Genomic DNA, 8283 nt, shown 5'->3' with positions numbered 1-8283 from the left:
AGCATATCGCATAAAAAATCTCCCATTTGCCATTTCTGTGGCCTCTGGGATTTTCTCATGTTTCGTGAAGACTGATTTTCAGAGTTCTTCAACAAGATGGCCTTTTAGGAGAAGAAATGTTTTTGGCCCAGGGAAACATGTTTAAAAAGGTAACAGAAAAGTAACAGAGCTGAAGTTTAATATAGACATTGATTTATCTTAATGCCAAGGTGAGTCTTAAAGGAAAAGTAAGGTGGTCAAGCTTATTCGAGATTATTAAGGCTAGAATGGCCACTGGGGGGGTGGAAAGAAAGGAGATTTTAAGAATAAAACAAAAGAAATGTTTTGAAAGATGAATGTCTCAGTTCATTTGTGTTGCTATAAAAAATGGCTGAAACTGGATAATTTATAAAGAACAGAAACTTATTTGTCACCATCTGGAGGCTAGAAACTCCAAGATTAAGGTGCCAGCAGGTTTGGTGTCTGGAAAAGGTCTGGTCTTCACTTCCAAGATGGTGACTTCTTTCTGGATCCTCCAGAAGGGAGGCACACTGTGTCTTTACATGGCAAAGGGTTGCAAAGTCAAGAGAGGCTTTCTTCAACCAGAGTCCTTTTATAAAGGTGCTAGTCCTATATATGAATGACCAAGCTCCCAAAGGCCATCTCCTAAAGACCACATCTTTTAATATTTGTGCATTGAGGATTACGTTTCAACATGAATTTCGTAAGGAGAGCATCATTCAAACCATAGCAATGGAGATGTAGCCCACAGTAAAGGCTGTAGCTGCCACATAGATGTGACCCAAGAGGGACTAATTTTTGTGAAACACATTAATGATCACTAGAATCAGCAGCATTTATGATCCTTATGAAGGCATGAGGGCAGAACAGCACAGTGATTAAGAACATAAACCTTCAGAGCCAGGCTGCCAAGAATATCACCACATCAGCTAAGCCCCAAGATACAACCTGAGCCTCAGGACTCAATCTTTGACCTTAAGAGGAAGGAAGAACATGCCTCCCTGCTTGTGGGCCATTATGACCAAGGATTAAATACAATTTTTTGTTCCTCTCACTCTTTTTCTAGGATACTGCCCAGTAGGAACAGGGGGCAGCAAAGACCTAACAAAAGTGGACATGTACATAGTACCACCCATTGGTGTCCATAAGCTGTAATATCAGAGTTGGCGTTTTCCCATTACTTTTCTGAGTACTGCCTGTACCAGAAACTCAGATGTGACATTACCAGTAATGAGTGGTGAAGCTTCAAGAAAGCTTTCTGAACTCTCCTTTTCCATCCATGTGCTAGAGAGAAAACTCAATTATATTTTCAATCTCTCTAGAGAAAATGTTATTTTTCATATGAGGAGATAAATCAAAGTGTGCACCCCAAAAATGTAGAAAACAATTGTTACAGAGGTGACAGGGAGTTAATTAGTAACTGTTATTTTTCTGGATTTTGTTATGTTTGTGCTATTTGTGTGCTTTTTAAAGTGCTGTATTTTGTGATTTCCTCATTCTAAATACTCATTTTCATAGCTAATTTTGCATTCATTATTTTGTTTTTTTTAAACAAGGCCCACCCATCTGGCTCTGGTCTGTTCAATACAAGCTGATATCTGGCTCCCATTTGGGCTGTTATGTATTAAAGGTTAAACTTGCTGGGACAAATGCAGAAGGCACATTTCATCTTTATGAGGTCCAAGTTAATGAAATCAATTGGTCATAAATGTAAAGATTTATATCTGCACTCTCTAGTCTCTTTCATGGATCTGTCCCATTACCACACTTTCTCAGCTGCTGTGGCTTTATAGTAAATTTTGAAATCAAATGTATACGTCCATCAATGTCAGTCTTTTTATTCAAAATTATTTTGGCTACTTTATGTCTTCTGCATTTCCCCATAAATTCTAGAATCAGCAAGTCAATTTCTACAAAAATTCCTAAAGGGATTTTGATAGCGATCGCATGACATTTGTAGATCCATTTGGAGATATTTACCACCTTGACCACATTTAGCTTTCGATCAATGAATACAAAATATGCCTCCATGTATTTAGATATCTTTTGATTTCTCTCAGCAATATTTTATAGCTTTCAGTGTACAGGTCTTGCACTTCCTTTGTAAAACTTATTTCTAAAAGTATTACACATTTTTGATGCTGTGAATCAAGAATTTTTCTCTTAATTTTATTTGTAGAATGTTCATTGCTGGTATACAGAAAGACAACTATACAAATTTTGTATACTGACCTTGTATCCTACAACTTTGTAAAACTCAGTTAATCTATCAGTTTTTTTGCAGACTTCTTCCGATTCTCTGCATGAACAGTCATGTCATGTGTAAGTAAATAAGTTCTACTTCTTCATTTCTCATCCAGATACCTTTTATTTCTTACCTTATTGCAATGGCTATAATCTCAATGACAATGTTAAATGAAAGTACTAAGAATGAATAACCTTTTTCTATTGTCAACCTAAGAAGAAAAGCATTTTGTTTTTCACCATTACGGATGATATTAGATTTGAGATTTTTGAAGATGCCCTTTATCAATCAAGCTGAAGAAATTTCTTTCTAGTTTGCTGAGAGTTTTTTTTTTTTTTAATCATGAATGAGTATTGGATTTTGTCAAAAACATGGGGTTTTGTTTTATTCCATTAATACATTAATTATTTTCAGATACTGAATCAACCTTGCATTCTAACTTTTTTTTTTTTTTTTTGAGACAGTCTCTGTCGCCCATGCTGTACAGTGGCGCAAACTCGGCTTGCTGCAACCTGCCCATCTCAGGTTCAAGCAATTCTTCTGCCTCAGCCTTCTGAGTAGCTGGGATTACAGGCACGCTCCACCATACTTGGCTAATTTTTGTATTTTTAGTAGAGATGGAGTTTCATCATGTTGGCTAGGCTGGTCTCAAATTCCTGACATCAAGGGATCCACCCACCTCAGCCTCTCAAAGTACTAGGATTACAGGCATGAGCTACCAAGTCCAGCTTCTAACATGTGTTTTTAATGGCTATAGTTAGTTTTTCCTCATTTTTTCCTACTAGAATTAATTTTTATGAGCAAGTACACAGCTACATCAACTGGGGATCCTCCAAAATTGATAGTAAGATACATGATGCTGCATTTGCAGGCATGCCCACGGTCCAGTAAGTATGCATAAATACTGTGTTGCCATAGTGATAAAGGGCATTCTTCCCAAGATGATTTGATAACAGCAAATCTTTTATAAGTACCTGCTCTAGAAGTATTTGGCAATGATCCTGCCACTTCTGAATATTCAATAGAAATACAGATGAAGTAGACGGTTTAGTAACTAAAAGTATGATCTCTACAGAAAGGCAGTCTCCCTAGTTCAAATTCTTGCTCTAGCATCTACTTGCTGTGTGACTATGGTTAAGTTACTTAAACTCTTTGAGCCCTAGATTTCTCACCTGTAAAATCTCTCTTTCATAATATGGGACAATAAAAGCTACTCCAAATGGACTGATGGGAAGATTGCCAGTAAATGTAAGTAGAACATACAGCTCAGCATCTAGCATGAAATGTTCAACAAATAGTAGCCATTATGACTAGGACAGCTTCAACATCTTCCTCAGCTTGACTAAACTTTAGATGGGTTTCTTCGTGAGTATAGGCCCCTTTTCTTAGATCATTTACTTTAGAAAACTTGCTATTATAATTTCTTTCTCTATATTTTTGAGAGGTAAATCTACAACCCAAGAGTGTATTTCCCCAAAGCCTAAGAACCATGCCTTTGAAACGTAATCAGCAAGAAAAATTGCACCTTTATCTCTGTATCTGTGAGAAAGGAGAGGTCTAACTTCAGTAGGTACCAATTAGCCAACACAGAATAGGCTGATCCTATTATCAACCTCATGTCTAGTGTCTTTCAGTACTTAGTAACTCACCGCAACGCTTAAAATTCTCCTACCTTTTGTTTCAGCGTGATTGAGTTCAATTTCTCCCCTATTGAAACAGTTCTGATCTCTTTTGCAACAGTCTTGAATAAAGTCTTCCTTGCCTGCCTAATTCATCCAGTGTAACTTCACTTACATTATGATGGCTATTATAAGGGGGAAAAGCATGGGTTCTCTTTCTGGTTGTTTCAGCTATATAACTGAGGTCAATATCCACTGGAGAGAATTTCAATAAAACTATCTCTTTATGGGTTAAAAGGGAAGGGCATACAGAGGCAAAATAAGATGCATTGCGGTTCAACTACAGTGTTCGCATTTCTTCCAAAACCTTCTAGTTGAGTATTGAAATTTAAATGGAACAACTTATCTCCTTAAAAGACTGATTTTGAAAGAATATTTTCCTTTCCCTGTTAATTGTTTTCCCTTCCCAACCCAACAGGCATCATCGTTTTTAAAGGAATTATAAGGGCAAAGAAACTAAGAATCTAAGAAAATGTAATACAATTGATGACCCAAAGGAAAGCAGCACATAATAAATTGTGACTTAAATGCTATTCAAAACATAAAATTGTGCCATTTTGGCATGTGTTTGCCAGCATTTCAGTGAGTGCCTTTATTTCTCAATGTTGAACTCTGTTTCAATGAAAAACAATAACGCCTTCCAAGTAATAGTATCATTAGATAAGACAATTATTTCACTAAATTTAGATAATTTAGAAATCGTGTTAAGGAGAGAAACAAAAATTAGAGAAAAAGTATTGAAATATAAAGTAAGGAACTGAGATGCACTGTTTCCCTCAACGAATATTTACTTTTAAGACCCAGATATGACAAAAGTTTTTCCAGTTAAGAATTCATCGAAAAAGGAAAAAGAAAGCCAACTTTTTTTTTTTTTTTGCTATATTCCAGAGAGCTCCAGGAGGTTTCTATATTTCAAAAAGAAAACAAAAAACAATTATGATACTCAAATGTCATATTGGAATCCTTAGGCAAGAGCTGTTGGTCTTTTAGTTTGCTCTTAATACCATGATCAAAGAAAAAAAAATTACAAATCATAAACAGCTTTGAGGATGAGGAAAGAGATCTTCAAGCATTCTTTATTTAGTCAGAAATGCTCAGCTTACTTCTCTGAGGCACATTCCTACCAACTCTCGCATATTAAATTTTGCCAGAGCAATAGGCCTGACGTGGCCTTTTGAATCACAGTGAATCACAGTGACCCTTACCCAACTGAGTATCTCCTCCAATCATGTTTAATGTAAACCAAGCATTCTACAGCGCCAAGATTAAAACTTGCATTGTTTCCCTAAACCCACATTACCTTGTCATTGTGTAAGAGAAAGATACACTTAGGATTGAAGGGTGCTCCTTATTAGACCTATTCAGGAAGAAAATAAGTTTAGAGGAGCCAAACTCAAAACATACTCTTCACCATATATAATCAAATTCCTCTCAGAAATAATCTTCTCCTCCATCTATATTTTGGGAACTTACATGAAAATCAGTAGATACTTGTAATGCAATCCATGCTGAATTATCACCCAATAAACTGAGTCTCTGAGGGCACCAGTAAAACAGAGGAATCAGAAATGACTAAGAAAAGTTTAACTCTGATGAATTTATAGCGTCTTGGTGAATTTATAGCGTCTTGAAATAAAATGTAAAATGAAGCCATTTTCATTTCAGTATTTATGAGTTTTATAATATTTTGAGAAAGCAAATTTTCTTTTGAAGATTTTATAAACTACACATGGGGTTGTTATAATCTCTTCAGTGTTCAAGGCTTCTAAAATTCTCAATTCAGACCTGGATACAAAAACTCTAAACACAGAGGGTTAAGGCATTAAAGATGAAAGCTAGTACCCTTACAACTATTTATATTGCAAAAGCTTTGCCCTCCTGCAAGAACATGCAGTTTCCCAAACAGTAACCTCTCTTTACAAGGTTATGCTTATTAGCTGGGATTTGTAGCTCAATAGCAACACTGTTCATCCATGGTTCAATTCAGATTGTAATTTCTTTTTAAACTACCTGACCCTTATAATCATATGGTGAGTTGGTCTGATCATTCATCTTCTCGAGGCCAAGTACTTGGTCTGAACACAGAGTCACTTGTGTTTCTGAAGCCTCTCTGCATCATGATGATTGGGGTGAAAAACTGTCAATTGAAAAATGTTTGAAAGAAATCTTTTATACAATGTTTTCATTGTCTTGTTCTTTTTCTGGAACTACAATTTCTGATTGGGAAAACAAAAGTCTTCCTAGATACAAGAATGAAGTTTTAAGAGATAATCTTTGTTTCTAATTAAGTGTGGAAGCTATCAACTATTCCATTGTTCCCAATGTCAGAATGTGCTGAATAAGATTTTGCTTTTTCTCAGGGCCCAGCATTTATTAAGCACTCAGCAAATGCTTACTGAATGAATGAACGACTCTACCCAAGCTTGCGTCTTTGTCTCGAAGCTATATCTTCTGTCACAGTATTAAAATGTTTTTCATGAGTATCTGGCTTCACATACAGAGCAGCATATTCCACATGCTGCCCTAGCTGGATCACCAATTGGAGGAAAGTAAGTCACAAGCTGCTTGCTTAGACTGGGTTTTTGCCCATCTCTGAACCAATCTCTGAGGCAAAAGGAATGCTATTAGGCTGACTGATTTACGTAAAGCAGTGCCTATCATTTCTGCAGTTAGGATGGAGTCAATTCCACCCAAAGCCTGAGGCTAACCAGTAGAAGGGAGACAGTCCTCTAAAGGAAAGCGTAGGAGCCATGAATAACTGACGAGGGTACCACAGAGGCTGGGTTAGACAAGCAAGAAATAGTGACGATGTGACTTCTGTTTTTATGATGACTCGGTGGAAGACTAATAAATATAACCCTTGTGTTAGAAATAATTCCATATCTCCTAAGACTGGAAGAAAATCTTCACATTGGTTAAAAAGATACTGGTAAATTTTTGTGTGTGTAACATTTGATATCATGCTTTTGTGTTTACGTAAAAAACCCTAAGATGTCACTTACTGTGTAGTTAAAAGAGTGTTACACTAACTAGACATTGATTAGCTGACTGACCTAGAGTGTTTCTGAATCAGTCAACAAAACTATTTCCAGAGAGGTTTTAAATAAAACAGTTGACTTTATGCAGTCAACTTTTGCAGATTTTCTAAGAACTCTTTCCCTATCAGAGGTCCCCAAAACATTCCTTTATCATTTTCCTTCCAAATCTTTTATACATGCTTAAGGAAAATGTGCATGCTCTAATTTGGGGGAACATGATCCTTTGTGTATTAATTGGATTAACTCCGGTTATCTTGTTGTTCGATTTACTTTTTTGCTGCCTGAGCTAAAAATCAAGTTACTTGAAATACAATGTAATAGTTTTGTTTTTCTCTATATATTCTATTTTTTATTTTTTACTTTAATAACTATTTAGAATTGCTATACCTACTTCAGTTGAAATTTCTATTATTTTTGAGACTCTGTTTATTCCTATGAATGCTTTTCACTTTAATATTTTCAAGGTTAATATTGATGTAGCTATTTTAACTAGGTATATTGGCTTTATTTTCCTTAATTCTACTTTTTGTCTTTTTCTGTTCTTGTACTTTCTGTCTTTTGTAAACTGTCTATATTGAACAAAGTAGACTTTTTTATTATTCTGGTGAGATAGGCAGTTTATATTTATTATAACCATTTATTATATACTATGCCATTTCTTTTTCTATGCTTTTTCTTCTTTCTTGCATTTTTGGGGGAGTCTATCAAAGTTAGGATTTCTAAAGTGTTTTTCCCTTATTTCAGAATGTTTTCTCTCCACTGCTTTGAAAGTTATATTATATTGCTATTCTTCAGGTTATCTGAAAATTTCCTGTAAGTACTTAGACCAACAAAGTCTAAAGTCATTCATTAATTTCCAACCTAAAGAGTATCAGGATCTTGGAGCACTCACACTAACTTCTAAGTGCTACCCCACACTTTCCCCATATATACATTTCCTGAGTTATGTAAAATGTTGTTAGTATTTTAATTACGCTCTTCTTTTTTACTCCACAGAGTAAATACTTCTCAATATAGACAGTATTTATTGACATTTCCCAGAAGATTACTAATTATTTTAGTTCACTGTGCCTTCTTGCATCTCAGACTTCCCCTCCTACTCATTTTGCTCTACTCTAAATTTCATCCTTATTCTTAAGTGAAAGTCCATTGTTCGCAAATTCTCATTTTGAGGAAAAAAAATGTTTTTAATTTACCCTTGATCCTGAAAGATAATTTCACTGGGCACTCATTCTATTGAGTTATTCTCTCAGTACCTTAAAGATGTAATTTCATTCTCTTTTGGCATCCAGTTTTGGCACTGAAAAGTCTCCTGTTGGCT

This window comes from Cebus imitator, unplaced genomic scaffold (assembly GCF_001604975.1).
Source record: "Cebus imitator isolate Cc_AM_T3 unplaced genomic scaffold, Cebus_imitator-1.0 Scaffold81, whole genome shotgun sequence".
In the NCBI taxonomy this organism is placed as follows: domain Eukaryota; kingdom Metazoa; phylum Chordata; class Mammalia; order Primates; family Cebidae; genus Cebus; species Cebus imitator.
The sequence above is the reverse complement of the archived record's forward strand: the minus strand, read 5'-3'. Positions refer to the sequence as shown.